Below are 24,459 nucleotides of genomic sequence, written 5' to 3' on the forward strand. Positions count from 1 at the left end.
GAAAACCTTCACTTCTATTGGAATATTTGTCCTGAGTGCAGTTCAAGGTAATCACAGTAACAACGGCAATACTTATCAAATATTAAATATTTGATAATAATCTCAAGTCTGTGTGAGGCATGGTGTGAAGCAGTAATAATCTTTGTGACAACAGTGACATATACTCTGGGCGGGTGCCCCAGCTGCCATTCACCACCTCTTTCTTACTTGCCCTTCTGCTAGAAAGGCTAAGAATCAGGTGCTTGTTTTCTAAGCCTCCCTTACCATCAATTCTGGTTAAAAAGGGGAAAGAAGTAACGTGGGGATTGGGGGAAAGACTTCTGTTTCCGAAAAATGAAAAAGGTACCAAGTTGTCTGGGAGCCACCTTGTCAAGCCACTCACTGTCCCCTCCACTTGTTCCCCACCATTGTGATGCTGTCATTTGAGGAGGAGATGCCTGGCGCTGCAGCAATCATCTTGACACCATGAGTGACAGATGTGGTAGCCCAGCGGCCTCATACCCTGAGCTGGTGAGCCAACCTACAATCTGTTACCTCCAAAATTGCTAGTTACACAAGGTAATTAGATGCCTTTACTATTTACTAGGTTTTCAGTTACTGGCAGCTTTATGCTATAGTATCAACAGCCCTGTGGAGCAAATCACAGATGAAGAGGCTGAAGGACAGAAAAACTTAGCTTCCTCCAAGCCACACAGCCAGGAAGTGACAGACACATAATTGCAACCGAAGCCCTTACTCTCTAGTGTTGTTAAGTATCTGCTCTACGTGGCCTTTTGTTTATGAAGGAAACAGTGTGATATTTGAAGGTAGAGTTTACTTTACTTTGCTTCTCTATTCTAATTTGTTCCACTTTAACCCCTTCTCTCCCCCACTTCCCTTGATACATCCTGCCATCTCCCCAAGTTTGGTCCTTTATCCCATCCTAGAATAATGTCTGGAACTATTTTAAGGTCATGGTATCTTTAAAACCAATAGGCCTATAACTTTCCTCAACGGTTGCTCTAAATTAACATTCCATCCATCCATCCATCCATCTAAACATTGCTGAGTTTCTATATGCCAGGCCTTGAGATAGAAGTATCAAAGGTATAAAGATAAACAGGACTAGAGCCTAACAGTTGCATCATTCATGTACTTACAGAGGAAAATACTATACATTAACATGTTGCATAAATACATCACAGTGAAAAGCACAGTATAAACAAACAAGCCATAATTTTAGCAGAGTAATAAAGCAATGGACTCTATCTGGGGTTATCTGAGCAGTTCAGAACGTGGGTGCTTGAGGTGGACTATATCATATTCAAATTTAATTCGTCTCTATCCTCAGAAGTAGGTAGATAAACCCTTGAGGTCCAATTCACTTGTCATGTTTTCATGCATGTTAAAATATGAAGATTATGCACATCCCAGTTTTACCTCTTTATGTTTGCAAGAACCAAAATCAAGTTCATTGAACGTGATGTGTTTAACTTTACATGCAAAAATACAATTTCCGCAAAAAATGCAGGTGGCTTGACTGTTGGCATGTTCTTATATTAAACTATTACAATTAAAATTATCAATGCACTTAGCTTCAGAGATCTAAGTAGCATCTACTATGATTGAGCTTCTGATATTCTTGTACAACTTACATTTTCAGCACTTAATATAAATACAAAAAAAGTACTGAAATTCATAGAAGATGGAGTTAATATTCAAAATGATTCTAAGTGGTGAACATTTAGTTTTTGATCTTGAGGATGGCTAGAACACTGTCCTTTGACTTTTCATTCTACTTTTTTTACTGGCAATTTCAAAGTAAATCTTCCTTAATTCATCTTTTAGTTACAAGTTATGCTTTTCTCCATACATTATGTATTAAGTTACAGGGGCTTTTCAAACACAAACCTAGAATATTCTGAGTTAATGAGGTTACATGCACATCTGATTGCCTGGATCTGTAGCAAAACATGACAATGTTTGAAGTATATCTCCGAGGCCTCGAACAATGGAATGAATGGTGTTACTACCAGTTACAATAAATTTATTACATTTCATAGGGTGACAACATTTTTAACATACCACTTCCACTCATGTTTGTAATTTGGATAGTTACGGTCTTGCAAAATCCCAATTACTTTGGCAATGGCCTGTTGATTTCCCATGAAATGAAGCTCCTTCCACAATAGCACTTGTAATGCCTTGTACTAAACTTGCTGTGTTTTGATTGTTTCTGAAATTCTATTCACTTGGGCTATAATATTACCAAGCTCCTCGTCTACGAAGGATGTCATCGAAAACACCACTATACAATATTGCAATGTCTTCACCACTGAGAACAAAGGGTTTGTCTCAACTGAAGTGTTCGTAGCTTAATCTTTACTTCTGTTGTACTAAAAATTTTGATATGTTGATAACACTCAAGAACACTAACTTTCGAGTCCAGAAGATAGAATAGGACCTCTTCTGTTTGTGACCCTGGAGTAGCCATCAGTCTCTCTGGACCTCCTGTTTCCTATTTCTCAAGACAGGGACTTGAGCTAGGTAATTTCCTGACAGGGCCTATCTCCAAAATGCCTTTGAAAGTGGTGGCCAATTGTTCTGATACATCTGAGGTGGGGTTCCTTCCCCAAACAAATCCCACAACAAGAATTTGAGTGCAAGCGGTTTGTTTGGTAGTTACCCCAGGAAGCACAAAAGGAATGCAGGAATTAAGGCTGATGAGGCAAGGACAATGAGGATGTTACTGAACTACCACAATGGGCACTCAGAGCTTCCATCACCAGATGCTTTGGGATACAGTGTAGAACTTGCTCCCCAGGGTTATCCCATTTGAAGGCTGAAGGAACCACGGGATTTGTACACCAACTTCTGTCAGTCATTAGTTGAGGGCTACTGGAAAGGGAAGGTGCCATCCACAGCACTTGCATCCTGCCACACAGGGCTCCAGCTGCTAGAGGATGTTCTCAAGCAAAGAGATACAGATGGGAAGAATTTTAAGTTGGGCCAGGGTGCACTCAGGTGCACCGAAGTGATACAGGAGGGGCACTGCCCCTCTCCCAATATCTACCAAAAAGCCCATCCTCTGGACTTGCTCAAATGTCACATCACTTGTGAATAGTCTCCCTGACTCCCGAGCTGTGTTGGGCCACATGTTTTATTTTAAAGAGAGCAAGTTCAAGTTGGGTAGAGAGATAGAGGGAGAAAGGGAGAGAGAATATGAATGAACCCCAAGCAGGCTCCATGCTCAGTGCAGAGCCCAACACAGAACTCAACCCTACGACCCTGGGATCATGACCTGAGCTGAAATCAAGACTTGGATGCCCAACCATGTGAGCCACCCGGGCACCCCATACCACACCCTTTCATTACAGGAATGGTCACATCGTATATCTATCCTTCCATTAAACTCCAAGTTCTATTTCTACCTCACAGTCCACCTCCATGTATTTGACTGATGCTGCTGTATAAGCCTATGGTTCTTCAGTAGAAATTTACCCTTCACCAAGCCATCTCCTACTTTGTTTCTCCAAGGAAACAGCATACAGAAGTTACTACAGCTGTTTGTGCCCAATAGGCATCCCTGTCTGCAATTATTTATTTTTTATTTTTGAGAGAGAGACACAGCATGAGCAGGGGAGGGGAAGACAGAGAGACAGACAGACAGACACATACACACAGAACCTGAAGCAGACTCAAGGCTTTGAGCTGTCAGCACAGAGCCTGATGTGGGGCTCGAACTCATGAACCATGAGATCATGACCTAAGCCAAAGTCGGATACTTAACTGAGCCACCCAGGCACCGCTCCCTGTCTGCGATTCTTAAACTACTTCAACATCTAAATAGTTGAGTAGCTTATGCTGACATTTTAATGTTGCTATCAAATTCAGAACACCAAAGGCTTAGTGGGCCAAGAAGTTTACATATATGTATAAACATACATATGAATATATATACATACATAAACATCTATAATTATTAAATATATAATTATAATCTGTAACTACATAATATAATTTGACCTGAAATCAGATCTAATGTTTAAAATCAGATTATCAAAAACCACCAACCAAGGTATTTTGAGCACAGTTTACTTTAACACAGGTAACATACCCAGATTTATTTTTCACTGCTAACTTCTACAAAGAAGCTTGTCTAACAATTTATATGGAAGTTGTCTCTTCTGCCTATGTGAAGATGCATTTTTCATGCACTGTCAGATTCTGTTACTTTATATAAATAGTACACAGTCTTCAAAGAAGTTGTGTATTTTTCCACTGTTAGAACTTTGTCCCATTAGCTACTACATTAGTTAATAGAGCTGCATTAAAAAAAAAAAAAAAAGAACGATATATTCTAAGCAACTTCATTTCTTTTCATTTTGGTCAGTTCTCAAATGCATGTTTGCTCCATGTTTCAACAAAAATATCCCTTACTTTATGGCCACCCCTATGAGAAAGAAAAAAGTACAAAAAATGATTAAGAGAGTTCTAAATGTCTTAAGGTTCATGCTTTTTCAACTTATTATTACCCAGGCTTTTTTCTGCATACGTAGCAGCAGTATATTTTATCCAAGCAAATTACTTTAAAAAGACTCATCTGATTACTCAATTTCAGTCTGAGCCAATTTTGGCCTATTAAACAAAAACAAAAACAAACACAAACACAGAACAGAGCAAAACAACCTTTCCCAAATCCTTTCATCCAACTCTGCTCACGGACACTGTGACCTGTATTTGGTTCCACCTACTCCATCCATAAATTCATTCTCTTTCTCCTTCCTTCTTGGGTTTCAGTCAATTCAGTTCATTTTTTGCCTCTAGCCCCTTCTTAGTAATTGTTATAGTACCCTTGAAACAGGGAGAGCACAGTGAGATTTGGGGACTTCTCTTAGGGGGAGCTAAAGTTTCGCTTTTTTCCCCTCTGGGCCAATTAGATTGCTATGAACTCCCTAGTGCATTGGTCTAATGCATTATAATAAGCATTATTCTAAGGAGTATATATAAACTCTACGTGACACATCAGCAAGAGAAAGGAAAAGTATCGGAAGTCAACACAGACTGCTGATCAGTCCTTTTGACACACAGTTTAAACTATGCCCTTTGGCACTGAAATGTCTTTAGAGAAAAAATAATGAAAACAATTAAGGAACAATACGCTTAATAAACCAAACTTAGAGAAAAAGAAAATGCAACTCAATTACAACATCGGTATTTTTGGTTAAACTACATTACATACTAAAAATAGTTTTGTAATAAATTGATGAAGTAAGCTTCTGCATGTACGTATCCATGACAACTCGGGTTTATATCTGAGTTTCTAATAGCTATGTCACCAGAAATATGTAAATTGTTTAAAATGTTGTAATAAGATAAAATCATTTGTTTCCATAAATTTCCACTAGCAAAGAGTCCAACAAAAACTTCACAGCGAATCGCAGATTATGACACGTTTTTATTATTCTTATAGAAATTAAAAGGCTATTTATTATCCTAATTACAGTGAAGAGCAAGAGGCAAGGGTCACATACCCTTCTGACTATTGTGAAGTCAAAAGGCTATGAAAATAAAAGAAAATGTACATGCTACCTTCCATGCCAGATGGAACCCCATTTGGAAGTCTGATAGAGTAACTTAGCGGGAGCTAATACATGCCAGAGGAAAATCGCAATAGAAGAGTGAATGTGGGCATCCAGGCAAGAGCTTCTGCTACTCTTTTCTTTTTCCAGTAAGAGGTGTCAGTTCCTTTAGAAATGGGACTTTAAGAATGGATTCTGGAATATTTGGTCAGTGAGAAAGCAGCAAATACCATGCCATTAGACTGTGTTTACTCAGAGCATGTTGAAAGCCCCAGTCAACAGTTATGAATTCTGGAGGCGCCCTGCAGGAAAAATGTGAATTTCTGGGAAAGAAAATATAGGTAATATAAAGAATGGACAAAACAGGCATTCCCAAGTCTATTTTCTCATATACAATCCTGATTTTCTCTTTTGTGCAATGAGAAAGAAAAGTATACTGCTGTTAGTATTCTTATCATAAGTGATCTACAGAAAAAAAGCGCTCAAAGAAACAGGTCTTAAAATATGGAATTTAAATTTCAGATTAAAGTTTTCCAATAGTATCTAAAATTATCTTTTAAAAAAGGAAACTCTCATAAACTAATTAGAATAAGAGATGAGAATTAAGGGGGATCCCAAACTATAAAATTAAACATTTTAATTCCTCCCCCAATGCTAGATTATATTCTTAGTGCATCAAGTCTAGCAAAAAATTCTGAACAAGAAAAAGTCTGCCTAAAAACATGGTTCTTTATGAAGACATATGGAGGCCAATCTGATGTACTCAATTCTAAGTTAGGTGGATATGTACTCTTTTAAGCATAGTTCTGCTATTTAGATCAATTCTCCACTTGCAGACAAAATCAACAAACACTTCTTATCTTTGTGTATTTGGGGGACTGGAAGAAAGGATGACCAAACCATCTTTTATCTTCTTCATGTGTAGCCAGATGTTCCCTAATTTCTTTGCAATTTTACCAAGATATAATTGACATATAACATTGTGTGAGGTTAGTTATCACATCTTTCACCTCACAGAATAGTTTTTTATCTACGTGTGTGGTGAAAACATTAAGATTCACTTTCTTGTCAACTATACTGAAAAAAAAAAAAAGATCTACTTTCTTCGCAACTTCCAAGTGCACAAGAAAACATTAAATATGGTCAACACGTTGTACACTAGATCCCCAGAACTTATTCATCTCCTTTTTCTGTTAAAACAAAAGCTCTTTTAGGTATAACCGACATACAAAGAACTACATGTATTTAATGTGTACAATTTGATGAGTTTGGACATAGGCTAACAGTCATGAAAACCGTTATCCATGATACATTACTACCACAATCAAGGTCATCCAATATTTATCTCATAGCTGTGAAAGTTTATACCCTTTGGCCACCTTCTCCCTATTTCTCCCATCCTCCAGCCCCTGGCAACCACCATTTCTACTCTCTGATTCTAGGAGTTTGACAATTTTAGGTACCTCATATAGATAGAATTATACAGTATTTTTCTTTCTGCATTGATTTACCTCACTTAGCATGATGTCTTCAAGGTTTACCCATGTGGTAGGATTGCATGATTTCCTTCTTTTTTTTTATGCCTGGATAAGATTCCCTTATATGTATTTACTCTAAGAGAAATTCCATCTGAGAATGAAGCAGAGACAAGTAGAACTCAGAGACACAAACTTGACAACATCTCTTGAGCCCCTGGATCAAAACCAGTATCGCTGACTTGGACTTGCCAGCCTGCAAGCCAATGTTCCTTTTTTGCTCATGCTAGGTTGAATAGACTTTCTGTCACCTGCAACCCACAGAGACAGGATACAGCATTTTCAACAAGGAAACAGCTCCGTGGGCTTCTTATGTAATATTAAATAGAGGTTGCAAGCAAGAAATTCCTTTAAGGATTCTCTTGGCAAAGTATTATGATGCCGCAGATAAATTAAAAGTTTCCCCTTCCCAATCCAATCCCCCAACGTATCCATTTTTATCAATTTAGTTCGTCTCCTCAGAACGACTTTTTGCTCAGTTTACAAAGAGAAGATGGGGAGGGAGTAAATGAACAGACATACGAAGGAATGGGAGATGGTCTCTTCTGAAGGTGTAGGTATAAAAATAATAGATCTGTGAGTGTACGTGTGGATCAAGGAAATAGACACAGTTATTTTGCATATGGTTCTAAATAATTGAATCATTTATGGTTTTATGTTTTTTGCATCTGCCTCTACTTGCTTATCAGAATGCTCTAGTGCTTTGTCAACTGGCAGTGTACAGTGACCTATCTGTTTTAAATGCTAGGAAATAGCTGCACTGAGGTCCATGTATCATCATTTGTCTATCCATTTTCCTATTAATACATATTTGAATTTTTTTCTCCTCTAATTCTACACAATGATACAATAAACACCCAACTCCAGGTCTCTCAAGCTCAGCCCTTGACCTATATGTGCCCTACATGGCCATGATGGTTGTAGGAAATGAGACAGCACCCATATCCTTGGGACCTTGAAAGAACACGCTTTCTCCTGAAGATCTCAGCAGCTGGTAGCCTTGCATAATTAATACTCCCTCATTGAGCAAACATTTGTTATATTATGGTCTCATCCTAAGCACTGCCCCCAATCCTTCAACAGAAAAATGGAACGAACTTGCTTCCTGCCTTTCAAGAGTTGACAAATTTATTGTAAACAGTAATTCTGAGAGGGCCGTATGCCATATACACACAATTATTGACAATTACTATGTGCCAGGCACATTTCTAAGTCCTTTACTCACAATACCTCATCTTCTCTTCATAAGGACTGTTTACGTCATTCTTGTTTTATAGATCTGATTAAAAGCCTAATGTCACATAGTTAGTAAGGCTCAGAGGTAAATCTGACTACTAATCCATCTACAAACACCAGGTTTATAAACATGTCATCAACTGCATCTAGAAAGAAAACTTTCTCTTGTATTAGGTAAGAACTGGTGAGAGGGTAAAGAGGTAAACAGAAAGCCATGATGTGGGGCCTGACCTATTAATGATGTGCACAAGGAGGCCACAGAATTTGGGAAAAGGAAGTTGGATGCCCAAGAAGCCCTAAGTCAAGGAAATGCCAAATACACCAGAGCTCCTATGTGGCTTCTATGTACTTCCCAAAGTTCCCATGGATTTAGTCTGTAGACTACTCCTCCCATGGATTCTCACAATGTATGGGTGCTGTTATATAGCTTGGGTTCCCCAATTCATGATATTCAACAAGTGTTTGTTGAATAAAGAATAAAAATATGTAACATACTTCTAGCTTCCTCTAGAAAACAGAAAAGCCTAGACATTACTCTGAGGTTTCAGAGTGTACTCAAAGGCATGAGTAAATTTGACCCTGTTTTCAAATTGCTGCGCATTACAAACACAACTTGGAACACCTTTAGAACAGAAATTTCATACACGAAGTATCTCAACTGTAACTGGCCAGAGTCCAGATAACTATTTCTCTTTAATTGTAAAATGAAATACACACACCTATCAGGAAACACTCCCCCCAATACCACCCCCCACACCCAGGGCAATAAAGTTTGTACTGGCTGGGAAAAGTTAATGGAAACCAAATGCAATTGCTCTTCCTCATAAGAGAACTCTTTCTCAGAGCTTCTCTAAAGTCCTAGGCCCACACTTGACAGAAATCCTCAAGAGACGTGGATTGTGTACTCAGGGATTTTTTTAAACCTATCTCCACTCTGAATGAAAATCAGGTTAAGATAGCATTTTGGAATTCAGCCTATTTCAAGTGCGCTAATCACGCTAATCACGTAACAGATTGAAACAAGTAAGTTTACTTGCTGCCAACCTTTGCTAATTCAAGTTCTCAAAGACACAAAATGCTGCCTCTGGACAAAGGTAGGTTCACAACTCATATCAGACCTGCAGAAGCAGCAACAACACTGTAAGCAGAGGCCGTACAAGGGGCACTCCTTATGTGGCACTTTCTGACCAACATTTCATTTTCTAGGGATCCAGAATATTCTCCCTTTCCTCTATACCTTTACAAAAATCTCTCCAGGCCAAGAGTCACCTCATCAAGAAGCTGGACTTGGAAAAACCTGGTCAATAATGTCCCCTCCTTCCTCTCACTACCAGGTTTCATTTGGGACCTAACTATTGATTCTCGAATGGGGATGATAGGACCTCGAAGAACACAACTGTCTGCAGTTGAAAAATCCTCTCAAGTGATTATGACATACTTGTTCTCCCATTTTAGAAAACCTGTTGTAGGCCTAAGTACCACATTTTTCTTGGGTCCTTAGGAGATAAACTTCACAGAACAAAATTTTTTAACCAGCTAAAATTACCAGATAATGTTGAAAATATTAGATCATCTCTTCAACTACTAGAAGAATGTTTCCAAAACAAATTATACATTTACCTGAATTATTATAATTAATGTTGAGAGTAACTTACATTTTTCTTAACACCCTGATATATTATAACAGGTATCATTATTATGTGGTAACACTGCAACTATACTTTCATGTACAACTGAAGTGTACTGGATGTTGTTTTGAAAGGCTTTATTTTGCGGGGCTTTAGATTTTTATGATTTTTAAAAATCTCCTCTCTTGTCCTTCTGTCAACTGTTCACCGAATTCTCCAGAGCAGATTATACAACTAACACATGGTAGAGTGATGTCTGAAAAGGTCTTAGGAAAAGCATGAACCAAGAATTTTATACCCAGCTAAGCAACTGTTTAAGCATGAAGTATTTTTTTGATATACAACAGTATTTTTTTGATATTTTTTGATATACATTTTTTTTGATATACAATAACAGTATTTTTTGATATACAACAACTCAGAGGACATTGTCCCAAGAATGCTTTCTTAAGGAGTTTCAAATTTAAGTCTGAGGATAAATTTCAGCTGAAGAAGAGAAAAATGAACAGCAGCAAGTGGCAGTAGCTTTTGAAGCCATCCGATTTTAGTATAAAGAAAAAAAATCAAACCTGTGGTCATTATGGTAATAGAACCATAAAATGGAGAAGTAATAAAACTACCAAAACTTAAATGAGAAGGAAATGGTAGTGGGTTATATACTGATAGTCTCTCTTTTTAGAACTGGGGATTCAAAAGTTATCATATATAGCTAATAACAGAAATAGAAGTATATTCAAAGATAATAATAAAAATATAATCACCCAAAATTGTGAAGGGAAAGACAGGAGGGAAGGCAAGGCAAAGGAAGTAGAAATCTACCGACTTAAACACCACATACAGAAGAGAGCCAATATATTTTGTCTAAATAAATATGAGTACACAGAGCACAAAAAGTGTTGACAGAATTAGGCCAAATATGTCTTATAATTATAAAAGGAATATCCTTATCCATTGAAAGAATGTAGTTACTTGAAAGCAAAGTAACTACATGTAACCCATAAACATGTAAGAGATTCACTTAAAACAAGGTGATTAGGGAAGGCGGACCAAAGGTTTTCCAGAAAATGCAAATAAAAGGAATTTAAGGGTTATTAATTAACATGAGACAGGTCAATTCAGGGCCAAAAACATTCAACAAAAACAAGGCATTCCATGATTCCATGATGATTCAGAGTTTAACCCACTGAAGATTTAACAGTTGTGACATCTGTGAATAAAATAGTGTAAAATTACAACTGATAAAGCAAAAAGTATAGGAAACCCAGGAGATATATATAGAATCGTACCCAACATAGAGAATTTTTTTTTCTCCAGCTCACAAAAGAGCAAATGGACTGGAAATAACCATGGCTCACCTTAGACCTAAAGAACAAGATTAACAAGGTAATTGATACAGATTTCTACCAACTATAAACAAGACAATAACTCCTTTTGAAGTAATGATGCAATAGCCACAAAAAATTAACTTGTAGGTAGGCCACATAGAAAAATTCAGTAAATCTCTGCAAAATTTAACAGTACAGATACACAAGTTAAAGAGGAAATAAATATAAAATTTGAGAATGCTTAGAAAATACAATAAAAGTTCTGTTAAAAATGTTAAGAAATAACTAAAGTCAGATTTAGGAGAAAATGTACGTCTTAAGTTTTTGTGTAATCATAAAAAATAAAATTAATGAATGATAAATACCCAATCTTACACAAGAAATTTGAAAAACAGCAACAAAATGAAATGAAGCAATGCAAAAAGAAATGGTAAAGAGAAATGAAAAGCAGAAAGTTAGAATGCAGAGCTGTTGAAGAATTTTAAAATACAAGAGATCCTTTTCTTAAAAACATAGAATAAGCAAGCAACAAACACAACCAAGAAAAAATGGGAGGCACATACATATGCAAGGTGAAAGGAAATAATCTCAAGAACTTGAGATAAAAGAAATAGACTGCTATCTTTCTCAGCAATTTGAAAATAAACGTGAAACTCTGCATGAAATCTATAGTTAACCAGAAAAATATAATTTTCAAAAAGTGAGCTAGAGCAGGAGAGACACTAAGAGGCAGAGCACAGAGGATATTCAGGGCAGTGAAAATATTCTGATGCTATAATGATGGACATATGTATTAATACAGTTGTCCAAACCCAATAAATGTACAATACCAAGAGTGAACCCTAAGTGAACTATGAACTTTGGGTGATTATAATGTGCCAATGTAGGTTCCTCTCTGGTCTAAAATAATAATAATAATAATAATAATAATAATAATAATAACAACAACAACAACAACAATAATAATAATAATAATAATAATAATGAAGGAGAAGGAGGGGAAGAAGAAGGTACCATTCTGGTCAGTGATGTCGATAATGAGTGAGAGGCTATCATGTGTGAGCGCCGAGAATTATATGGGGAATCTCTACACCCTCCTCTCCATTTTGTTGCAAATGTAAAACTGCTCCAAAAAATAAAGCCTTTTATAAAAAACCCTGACCTAGATTGAGAGAATCTATAATTATCACAATTGGTGAAAATGAAATTGAGGAAACACTAGGAGAGTGATTTCTCCTCCTCACCCTATCCCCCCAACCACTGCCTTATATCTTCAAAGGAAACAACAATCTTAGGTAATTCCCAGGTGAAAAAAAACCTGTAAAAATTAAATACCTCCAGTACTGTACTAAATTTCAAAGTGCTAATACCTCCAATACTATTCAAACAGTTCCAAAGCAGAGAAAAAGAAAACAAAATCCTCTAAACTATTTAAGATGGAGCCAGTGTAATATGCATGCCAAAATCCCATGAAATAGTCTCCCAATACAACCACTGATCAATAACACGTGTATTAAGGTAATACACCTCAAATACAACTGTAACATATTTGTTTAGATCTACACCAAGTTGTTTATTTAATTTGTATGGAAAAATAAATGTGCACAAAAGGGAAATTTTAGAAAAGAATTCTAATAAAGATAAGGACACAGAGTGAAAACTAGTCTTATTTTAAGTCTATTGCTATTCAAATATTGTGGTTCTCTTGCACAAAAATATAGATCAGTGAATGGAGTTTAGACAAAAATCCAAACACACATGGGACCTTAGGTTATGGCATATGAGGCATGTTGAACCAGCAGAATGAATGGCAAGGAGACTATTGAAGAAGCCATCCAGGAAAAAAATAAGGGTAGATATCTAGCTCGTATCAAAAACTCTGGATAAAACCACTAGAAACATATAAGAGAGTGTTTGTGTGTGCATGCATAAGCATTTGTATATTTGCAATGAGAAATAAAAGAGTAATAGGTAAAAAAATTTTTTTTTCATATCAAGCCCATCAGTAAAATGCCTTAATATAAATGGTAAATCAGGAAAATAATATTTGCAAAATCCTATCAAAAAGGCATCTTTTTCCAATATGTAAAGATTTTCAACAAATCAGAAGACGACCAACTACCTATGATAAAATGGACAGAGAAGACAGGCAGAGTTCCTAGAAAATGAAATAGATATAACCTTCAATGCTCTTATATTTACTAAAAAAAAACCTGTAAATTAAAAGTGTACAGAAAGCATTTTTCTTCTATCAGATTGGTGAAGATATCTAAGTGTGATATACATACGTGAAGAATTATCTTCTACACTCCAGTGGGAGTGGACATATAGAAATCTTCCATCAAGGGCAATTTAGCCATTTTTGTCAAAAATTTTTAAAATGTCCACACCTTAGGCCCCAACAGTTTTACCCAAGAATTTATTTTGCGTAGTACTCACCCATTAGCTCAATGGCATGCGCACAGATATGCTTTGCATCATTGTTTATAATGGCAAAAGGTTCTGAACAACATAAATTTCTATCCATAGGAGAATGGTTAACTACATTACATAAATCAAAATAAAAGGATATTTGGTAGCCCTTAAAAAGGAGCTCCAAGTTAAAAAAAAAAAAAAACAAACAAATACAGGTAGCTAACAGTGAGTCTTTCGTGTTTCCATTACTGCAAAAACCTTTGCCAGGCTCTCGTGTGTGAAGGCTCTGTTTTTTACTTCAATATCTGCCATCAACAAGTGAAAAATGTACATTATAGAAACTGCACTCTGATAGATTGGTCTTTCCCGTCAGAAGAGGTGTTAGAACTATGGCTTGTTTTTCAATCAATTTATATGTCATAGCTGATTTTATGATCATGAGAGTTTTTTAAATCTTGATGCATGTTATAAATAACCAGAAGTGCATGTCCTTAATCACATACACAACTGTAAACTCCTTGTTGATAAGAATTTTATCACCTTCAACTTGCTGTTATAAACTCTAAGAGAAATGATTCTGAAATTTACTGCATTACTATCTTGACGATTTATTTTTCAAGTCAAGGCCACCACTAGAAACGAAGGCACTTTAGAGGATCTATGTTGTGTATTCTCAAGAAAGGTGCTGCATGTTGATGGCTTTGCGCTTTGCTTCTAAGGACTTAACGACCAGAGAAATTTCTTCACACTTATCATTGTACTTGAGTAAATCATCATTATTGACAGATTTAAACCTCAAGGAAATCTGTAAATGGAAAAGAAAATACAGCTTTAACCAAAAAATAAGTTTTATTTTCCATTTAACTGGATCATTAATGTCCAATAAGAATAATATAAATAAGGGAGAGTTTGTTTATGAATTTCAACCCAGAATTTTTCAAATGAACTGAAATACAGAATGCAAAGCCAGTAAAAGATATTGTGTATACACAGTCTGTCTAATACTGGAGTGATTGATCACCACTGGCTCTGCCTGGCCCATTACTGCCCAAGAAGTTTCAAGCCTTTGGCCAATAGAATCAGTACTCAATTCTCCTTTATTAGCTCATTATCCTATTAGGACAGAGATTCAAACTTTCAAAATGATAACAAGATCTTCAATTAGGTAACTACTGGATGATGACATACTTTCATTTCAACAGTTTAGAAAGGACCCATTCCATATCAGGCATGGGGCTTGGTAGATAGGAGTAATAACCGTGGCCTATCCTGAAGAAAGTCTGGTAGGAGAGATAGCAGGCCAATCAAGTAGTCAGTACGATGTTAAATCCGGAGAATGGAGAAGCAGCCCTAAATTGTCATAATGACCAACGCCTATCATTTATATGGTCCTAGCAGCATTTTGGTGCTGTCTCCTGGAATCTCCTTAACACCCTGAGGCTGGCATCCTCAGAGCAGTCACTGGTAACACTGAGCCCAGGGAAAGCTGTATCATTCGTTAGATCATCGTGGTAATGTGTCTGGATGCTTGTAGGTATGAGTAACCACGCTTGTCACATAGCAGCTTCCTATTTTAATTACTCTTTCTTGCTAACTAGGTGCCAAGCTCAGCACATATGCTATCAATATGTAAATGTTACACCATTTTATGTGGCGTCATTAAAGATTTTAATTTTTTTAAGTGTTTGTACTCCTTTAACCTTGGTGCCTTGGGACACACCCCTGCTGACTCTAGAATACGTGTAACTCAAAGTAATGTCACAGCTGAGCCCAATGAGGACCAGGGATGTCCTGCCACTTACCATAGGGCTCTGACTCGAAGCACTGGAGGACAGACTTGCACCCTGGGCGACCAGATTTTGAACTCTGTACTTTTTCACTACAACACCTCCCCTAAGGAGCAATTCTGGACTTCCCAATGTGATCCATCAAGTGCAGAGAGCACTTTCCTTTTGTCTTGTACTTTACCAACCTCATTTACTTGCCACACAATCTAATTTAGGGCATTTCCTTACAAATTCCTTTAATGTATTGTAATTTGAGGTGTATATAGCCATGTTTATACAGAAGGCTGATTTTAAAACATCAGGAGTAAATCTATTTGAACTGTGAGAGAGACCCTATAGGGAGAGGCAGAGGAGAAGCTCAAACCTTGAACAGCACACAACTTTAGAGTTTATCATCCTGGAGTTCTCCAAAGAAATGTAATTCTATTTTAAGTATACTTGCAGAAAAACAAGTTTCAAATTGTCACTGCAAATACCTGCATATGCTTTAGATTTCTTATCCAGGGATATTTCACATTCATAATATACATATACACTTATCATTTTCAGGATTTATAAGTACGATGCAAAAACGATTCTCCTAGAATAAACAAAAAAAGACACAGAGTGAGCCATCCAGTGCATTAGCTCAGAAGGCAGAGGACATGCTACACTGCAATCACCAAGGGAAGCCAGAGTTTGAGATTCACTTCTTCCTGGACCCCAGTTTCTTTGATCTAAAATGAAGTAATTGAATTAGGTATTTATACAAAGGTACAGGAGTGCTGATTCGAAGGGGCACATGCATCCCAATGTTTATATCAGCACTATCGACAAGAGCCTAAGTATGGAAAGAGCCCAAATATCCATCGATGGATGAATGGATAAAGAAGATGTTGTGTATACATACAATGGAGTATTACTGGGCAATCACGAAGAATTAAATCTTGCCATTCACAACAATGTGGATGGAACTAGAGTGTAATATGCTAAAAGAAATTAGACTGAGAAAGACAAATACAATATGCTTTCACTCATATGTGGAGTTGAATATACAAAACAGATGAACCTAAGGGAAGCAAAAATAATATAAAAACAGAGGCAGACAGATTTAAGAGACTCTTAAGTACAGAGAACAAATTGAGGGTTTCTGGCAGGGTGTTGGGTGGAGGGATGGGCTAAACAGGCAATGGGCATTAAAGAGGGCACTTGTTGGGATAAGCACTAGGTATTATATGTAAGCGATAAATCAGTGGATTCTGTTCCTGAAATCATTATTATACTGTATGTTAAGTAACTTGGATTTAAATTTAAAAAATAAAATAAAATGAAGTGATTGAGCTAAAGGATATGTAAGGCTTCCTCATATTTAAAGATGCCTTGAGTCCACTGTCATTTTGCAAGCCAACAAACTTCAGTTAATCACAGGTCAAAATACATTTGCATGGAATGAAACGCAACTGTCTGCACCGTCTTTTAAAATAATCTAACTGAAGAATGCTTCCCCCTACACACGATAAGCACCAAGCCAATTTTACTCAAGAGGTGAGGTTTCCTTTATATTATTCTAGGAATCTTTACCTGGCTTGGGCATTTTCTAGAAACTGCCATCATGGATAAGCAGACAAAAGCTAATCCCCCTTCTAGGAGAGATTTTCATTACTCCATATTGTTCGGCTTCTTATCCCTAGAAAAGGAATCTTTCCCAACCAGTTTTACTTTATCCAAAGAATACTGTGCCAAGGTTGGAAAGCATTGCCACCGAAGGAAATGATATGGTCTAGAACTCAAAACCCAAGTTCCCTTCAAGCTGGTATAAGCTACACAATTCTATCTACTGTTACTAATGATACACACCCATCCAAAAAGCATTATCTTCTATTATTTTTTTTTATGTTGCCGGATAGTCTAAAAACTTAGCCTTGTTACACACTACAGGAGTTAATTTACTGAAAACCTAACTAATATTTTCCAGATACAGTATTATCCTCAAATGAGTCACCATTCCAGCTATGCAAAGGCTTTATCAAATAACCTTCATTTTAAACTGAACACAGAACACCTCTATTTGTGCAGCAGCTGTATTCTCTTTCCAATTATGTAGAAAATGATACATAGAATGTGTGTTCAAAGTGAGGACAGCAAGTTTAGTTTATAAACAGATGCACTGACCAAAAATCTGTCCTAAATGTTTGCTGTCCATTCATTCATTCAAGAGGCATTTATTGAGTGCTTATTACATTCCCAACTCCACTCCTCATGCTAGGGATATACACATGCTAAGATAAAACAGACAAGATCTCTGCTCACATTTTTTTCAAGGATACCAACACTAAAGTAAAAATATTATTTCAGACAATTACAAGCATTTAAAGAAAAAAATTTTAATGTGATAAACAATTTGGACAGAGTTATTTTGGAGGATATTCATAGGCCATCTCTCTCTGAAGGAACATTAGAGTAGAAACCTTAATCAAGAGAGGAAACCATCCAGGTAAAGCTTCTAAGTATTGTAAGCCAATTGCAAAGACCCTGAGGTTAAAGTGAGCTTGATTCAGTCTGAGATTAAACCTTTATACCTAATACATATATCAATGTATATTTTATATTATTTTACCTATTTAACAGTTCAAATGTATTAAAAATCAAACTTGAAACAAACCTGAAGTATTTCCACTGAATTCTGGCATCCTGAAAGACATAGGTTGCTCTAAATAAATGCGTCTCTAAATGGCTACACATTAACATCAATTACAGAGCAAGTAAAAAATACCAGTGCCCAGGCCCCACCCAAGATCAGTTGGATCAGAACCTCAGTATATTTTAAAATTCCCTCGATGATTCTAATATGCAATGAGAACTGAAAGCCATCATTCTAAATTAATCTGAAAATTGCCTTATTCTAGCAACCAGACTGTGTTTTGGGGTCCCTCACTCTAATGTCAACCCTAGGTTGACTTTTGTTAGTTCAGGTACATTGGGAGTTTAAGAAACACCCTAGTGTGTGTGCTGGTTGAGAATGTGGGTCCTGGAGTCAGATCATTCCTGGTTTGAATATTCTCATCAGTTATTGAGACTTGGGCAAGTCATTGAATTCTTTAAGTCTTTGTTTCTCTGTACAAATTATGAGTATACCACCAGCGTCTACATCATTCTTCATTAGCTGATGTATATACAGCACTTATCACTGCACCAAGTACATAGTAAATGATAAGTAACAACTATGATTATTATAATTAAGTGAACAGCCTAGTCTTTTTATGTACTCAAAAAAAAACCTAAATATAATTCCTGGTTTTCAGGATTCACATTTAAATGCTTTAAATAAGAACTAATTGTGATTAGGTTGCTACCCATATAATACTGTGTAATTATTTTCTTAAATGCCTTTCAAATCATGAGTAAGACAAAAATGTAGTTTTATTTCTAAATTACTCATCACCATACTTAGGAAAACTTGCTATAAGCATTCTTCAGGATCCTTAAGAGACTTGTACATTTATTTTTAATGTGGGATAGGGAAAATTTTACCCTCTTGAAGATTTGCAGATTTTCATGAAAAAATGCTCAAGGTCAGTTGTGAATGCATTCCAAATTGCTTTCAAAAGAAAAATGATGAGAGCTTGATGTAATAATGGGCATCCTCATGACAACCATTCTCCAAGACCAAATCACTTGAAAGTACTTAAATCCTAACCATTGATATAGATAGCTTTCCATGAGATTGTGCTTAACCATGTCCAAGTCCAGTCCAATTTCCATAAAGCATACTTGATTAAATATTTAAATGTTCCACGTCTGCTTCCTTCCCACACACATGCATGAGCAGGGGCTTCCCTGACTGCAATGATCCATGCTGAATACTTAATGACTTTCTTAGACTCTAGGTTTATTTTCCAAACATTAATAGAAGATGAAAAGCAGTACGTTATCAACAAAAAACGTAACACCTACACAATGTCAAGGGAACATTTTGGTTTGCTGAGCTAACAAATGTTACTGCTCTGATGGCAAAGAATATTTTTGCCTAAACAAATTGCAAAGTATCATAACTATATATCAGATGCAAATTACAATGAATGTGTCTATAATGCTATCTAAACATCTTTAAAACCACGACTTATTTCAGAAAGTTTTAAAGGCTATGGCTATCAATTTCAAAAGATGTTAATCTCTACAAGTGTCTGTTCTACAATCACCTGAAGATGCATCATTCATCCAACTCTTGCCTCTTTCACAGTATGAGCAGAATGAAATTAAGCCAATGGCACTAAGTAATCTTGTTAGATACAATGGTATCAATTAAAAACTGCCAGTCAAAGCAAAGTCATCTCCTTTGTCATCAATGTGTATTTTTTTTCAGAAAGTCACAACTCTGATCAAGTTCAGTAATCAGCCAGTCTATTGGTCTAAAGATGCTTTGCTCCATCTTTATTGTGTTTAAGTACTACAGGAAGCAAAAACTATAGACTTGTGATAGCCTAACATTTAATGACACTTCACATTTGAGTGCAGATGGTCAGTAATAAAAGGAATTGGGTTTAAATATGCTTTTATCATTCTTCTGTGAATCAGAGGAATCAAGTAGTTTAGCAAAGGACAAGCCAAGCTGAAGAGCACATAGACAGATTGTTGAAAGTGAAATAATTAAATTATGCAAAAACCATGAGGACAGATTGTCAAAAAATTTCTCCATTTGGTGCTACAGAACACTTGACTGGGTTAAATGAGGTTAATACAACTTACCATTCAAGAATGGTAATAAACTTCTCTTATTCCAATCTCATGATAGTATCAGACCTTGAGCTAGATTACATGCAATCTTGAAGTTGTGACATAGAGTGGACTGTTAATACCTAATATAGAAACATGCTTTCCCAACCAAAGAAAAGGCCTTGCTATATTCAACTAACAAAAACTAACACAATTCAGTTATACATATGAAATTGAACTGGCCATAACTTTATGGTTGTGTATTATTACTAGACAAAATATTAGACATAAGCAAGCATTATGCTTTGCAGATGATGGTACTTAACTACTCCCAACTCAGTGCAAATCAGTTTCGTCTGATGATCGGATGAAATATGAGGTTTCCTACTTGGTGACAATTTATTGAGCAATAAGGTGACTCTGGAAAGCCAGTATTCCTCTTGAAACTTAGGTAAAATTATGTTTCACTCTTCCCTATCAAGTTTACTTTCTGACTTACTGGTCTTAGTTTTGTAAATATGCTTCAATTTAGTTTTAATGTTTCCTTAGGAGGAAGTTCCAACTTCTTTCACTAAATCCAAGCCCTTCTCCACCTCCTGGTTATCTCTGGTTTGGCTTCAACTTCTACCCTACACAACATCCTTTACTACAGAAATAACCAAACCTGAATCCATAGCTAACCTACCTGAGCTCCATGGACCCTAAAGGGTCAATGAAATGCTTTTAGAGATACAGGACCCCCTGAACCTGATTTTAACATCTGTGAGTATATGAGTACGTGAATTCTTTTTAAAAGAAGACTCTTTGTGGTCAAGCGGTCCACAACCCCAAGGAGAGGAAGAAACAGTCTAATTCCTGTTCTCTATTGTGTTACATCCTTGAATTTAACCTTGGCTTTGCAGAGAATACATTAGGGACTTTGGAAGGTTGGAAATCCTCTACAGTGGTCAAACTAAAAAGGAACAGCTTCAATAATGCAGACTCCATACACAGCCACCGAGAATCTTAGTATCTAGTACCATAGTAAGGAAGAGGTGAAAAAGGGAGCCTCTGGTGAATCAAACTCTAGGGAAAAAGTAGGGTTTTTTTGTTGGTTTGTTTTGTTTTGTTTTTGCGGGGTTGGGGGGGAAGGTTTAGACTTTAAGGAAGATACAGTATTCCACGAAAACTTTTTCATTTTTTTAGATATTTGTTTATTTTTGAGAGAGACAGACAGAGAAAGAGAGCGTGTGTGCGTGAACGGAGGAGGGGCAGAGAGAGAAGGAGGTTCCAGGCTCTGAACTGTCAGCAGAGACTCAGATGCGGGGCTTAAACTCATGAACCACGAGATCATCACCTGAGCATAAATCCAAAGTCAGAAGCTTAACGACTGAGCCACCCCGCCACCTCTCCAGGAAAATTATTTCAAAAGGAGATGTTTAGTAATTTAAAACATCACACAGAGATGAGTGAAATATCTAAAGGCTTGCTATATTCATACTACCGAGTATATGCAGATGCCAGAAGAGCTTTTAAAACCACCTTATTAAAAGGAAATAGCTGCTTTGGGGATTAGAGTAAGATTAGTTCATAATAAAATATAATACTTCTGACTTTCTGGTAACCTACTGTTCTCTTATCTAGCATACAATTACAACTGACAGTTATGACAATGGACAAAGGACAGAAAAACACTGTATACTGAATCATTTCTATTACCATTCTTACGTATTTTATTATATTCTTATTTAGTAAAATAGGCATACTTTATATAACACAAATAGCTTTCCACAGTATTAACTGAAATACTTAATTAGCAAGAATGCAACTTCTCTCCAAATATGCAAAATAGAGTTTGAAAATAGAAATGAAAGTACATAAATGGAATTGTTCAGAGGAATCATTTGAATTTTTTAACTCAAATGTTTTGCCTGTATCTTAATTTTCTCATTTATTATGTTTCATTCATTTATATATTAATCATTCATTTAATACTTACTGGGCTAGGTTTTTGGGAGATAAAGTAAATAGAATTTGGTCTTTAGTGTAAAAGGGGGAAAAAAAACCTATTCCAGAAGGGTTTGACAAGCACTAAGGTAGAGATGTGCATATAGCCTTCCTGTAGCCAAAGGAGGAGTATATATGTTAGGTTGCGGGAGTGGGGGGTATCAGAGAAAGTTTCCTTGGGAAGGTGATACTTCACATAGGTCCTACAAACAGACACAAAGAATTAATACACCCGGCACATTTAGGAAATGTCATTTTTGCTACTTCTGAAAAAAACATATACAGGCAGTAAAGTGAAAGAATAAATGTTAAAGAGCTCAACACGGGCCAGGTTACAACAGCCTTATGTTCATGCTAATTAGATGACTCTTTGTTGAAAAGGAAACGGTCATCTAATGAGAAACTTTACCAAGAGAAGCGACATGATCAGAGCAGTGTCTTTAAAGACAGACTGAGAAGGATATGAGCGACAAGAGATGCAGATCTGTACCAGAGCAGGGGCAAGGGTGAGACACATTGGTTGAGATTGACTTAGGAATGGGAGTAAGATTTGGTGGCTGAATGGATAGAACAAGGTTAACCGAGAAGCCTCAGTGTGGTGGGTAAAAGTGGTACCATTTACCAGACAGGCAATGTCAGAGAGGAAAATTTGGAGAAGGGTGATGGCGAGTTTGAATTGTGTGTGAAATAAGCAAACTGAGGTAACAATTCGACAGCTATACATGTGTCTGGAGACCAGTAGAGAGGCCAAAGGAAGAGATTTAAATTTGGGGATTATCAGTATAGATGCATCCATTGAAGTCAGGGACCTGGATAAGTACATTTACAAATGTAAGAAAGCAGAGGGTCAAAGGCTCAATCCCAGAGAAAGACACTATTAAAGGGATTAAGTGTCTGAAGAGAAATTTATCAAGGTGGCAGAGGTAACATCCAGAGACACCATACATCGTGGAAAGCAAGATTCTGGAAACCAAGGAGATTTTAAGTAGTAGAGAACTGTCAACATTGTTCATCAGAGAATCAAAAATCTATCACTAAGCTAAGTTACCAAGTCACTGACCTGAACCCTAACTCTACTGGTGTGTGTCTATAATATCAGGCTTCTATTATGAGCACCATGGGTACACAGGCCACACGTAAGCCTGAAAGCAGGAGTGCTGTTTTCTACTCGAATTTTCTGCTTTTCTGCCACTGCCAGAAGAAACTCTCAAGGACTTCGCTGAACTAAGGTTCAGAAGTACCAGTCAGGACTCTTTCCTTCAAGTCACAGATGCTGACCAGAACCCGCTGAAGTGCAAAGCATGCTGGGAGAACTCATGGCATCAAAGGATGAACTCAACAAGCAGGAAGGCAAGAACCGGGACAGCCTCAGGGCCAACATCCAAAAAGGTAATTCCCAATTTCATCAGCTGGCTGAAGGGCTACTTTATTTAAAGCTAGCCATTTGCCCAACAGCCCATTCACTGAATTTACTTGTTGCTTGTAACAATTTGAAATGGTTTGCAGAAGTTCATATTAAACGGGATAGGGTTAAGAGCTCAGGAAAAAATTTATACTGTGTTTTAATTGACCAGTTTTTTTTCCTTCCCTAACAGCACTGTCAAGAGAGTCCAATTGGTCCCAGATACCCATTGTTAGAACTGAAGGGAGCTGGCAGAGGACGAGATAGAGCCAACAAATCCCCAGCTGGAAGAGAGAAGAGGCAGTATACGTCACAGCTGGTGCCGTGGACGGATTGGAGGGGACATGGGTGGGTGCGGAGGAGAGCCAGAGGTGGAGACAGAGGGTAAATGAAAAGGGGAGTAAAGGAGACAAGGTCAGACAAGCAACTGTTTCAAGCTAGGAGGAGATCATCAGTGATTTTAAGATGATGTAAAGCAGGAACCATGAAATGTACTGTTCTCAATTCTGTCTTCCTGTCAATAAAACCAGGAGTGCCAGATAGCATCTGAGACCAGATAACCATATGTGTTGAACTTTTTGGTTTTGTTTTTGAACATCTAATGCATCCAGGGATACTTACTCACTAAATAACTGCTTTGACTCTTTGGAAGGAATTGCTTTAATAGTCTCAATTCTTTCATGAGTAACCCTTCTGCTTATACTTAATTCCAGAAAGTTTCCTATTCACTGAGTTCAACAATTTACGAAGTTGCATGCATAGGTAATAATAATCTGATTTTTCTTGTAAACAAAATAATCCACTGAAATTAAAATTTAATGTATTCTCTCACATACCAAATCAGACTGAGCAAATTATCCCTGGGTCTAATTAGCTTTACCAACAACACCTG

At 36.8% G+C, this 24,459-nt stretch overlaps 1 long non-coding RNA gene across 1 annotated transcript; it reads left to right on the top strand.

The window, feature by feature from the left end:
* The first annotated feature begins 452 nt into the window (after positions 1–452).
* LOC122232946 lies at positions 453–24,104 on the top strand. Its single transcript, XR_006210334.1, has 3 exons — positions 453–558; positions 23,430–23,554; positions 23,761–24,104. It is a non-coding gene; the product is annotated as an uncharacterized LOC122232946 (long non-coding RNA).
* The last annotated feature ends 355 nt before the right edge of the window (positions 24,105–24,459 follow it).

This window comes from Panthera tigris, chromosome D4 (genome assembly GCF_018350195.1).
Source record: "Panthera tigris isolate Pti1 chromosome D4, P.tigris_Pti1_mat1.1, whole genome shotgun sequence".
Classification (NCBI taxonomy): domain Eukaryota; kingdom Metazoa; phylum Chordata; class Mammalia; order Carnivora; family Felidae; genus Panthera; species Panthera tigris.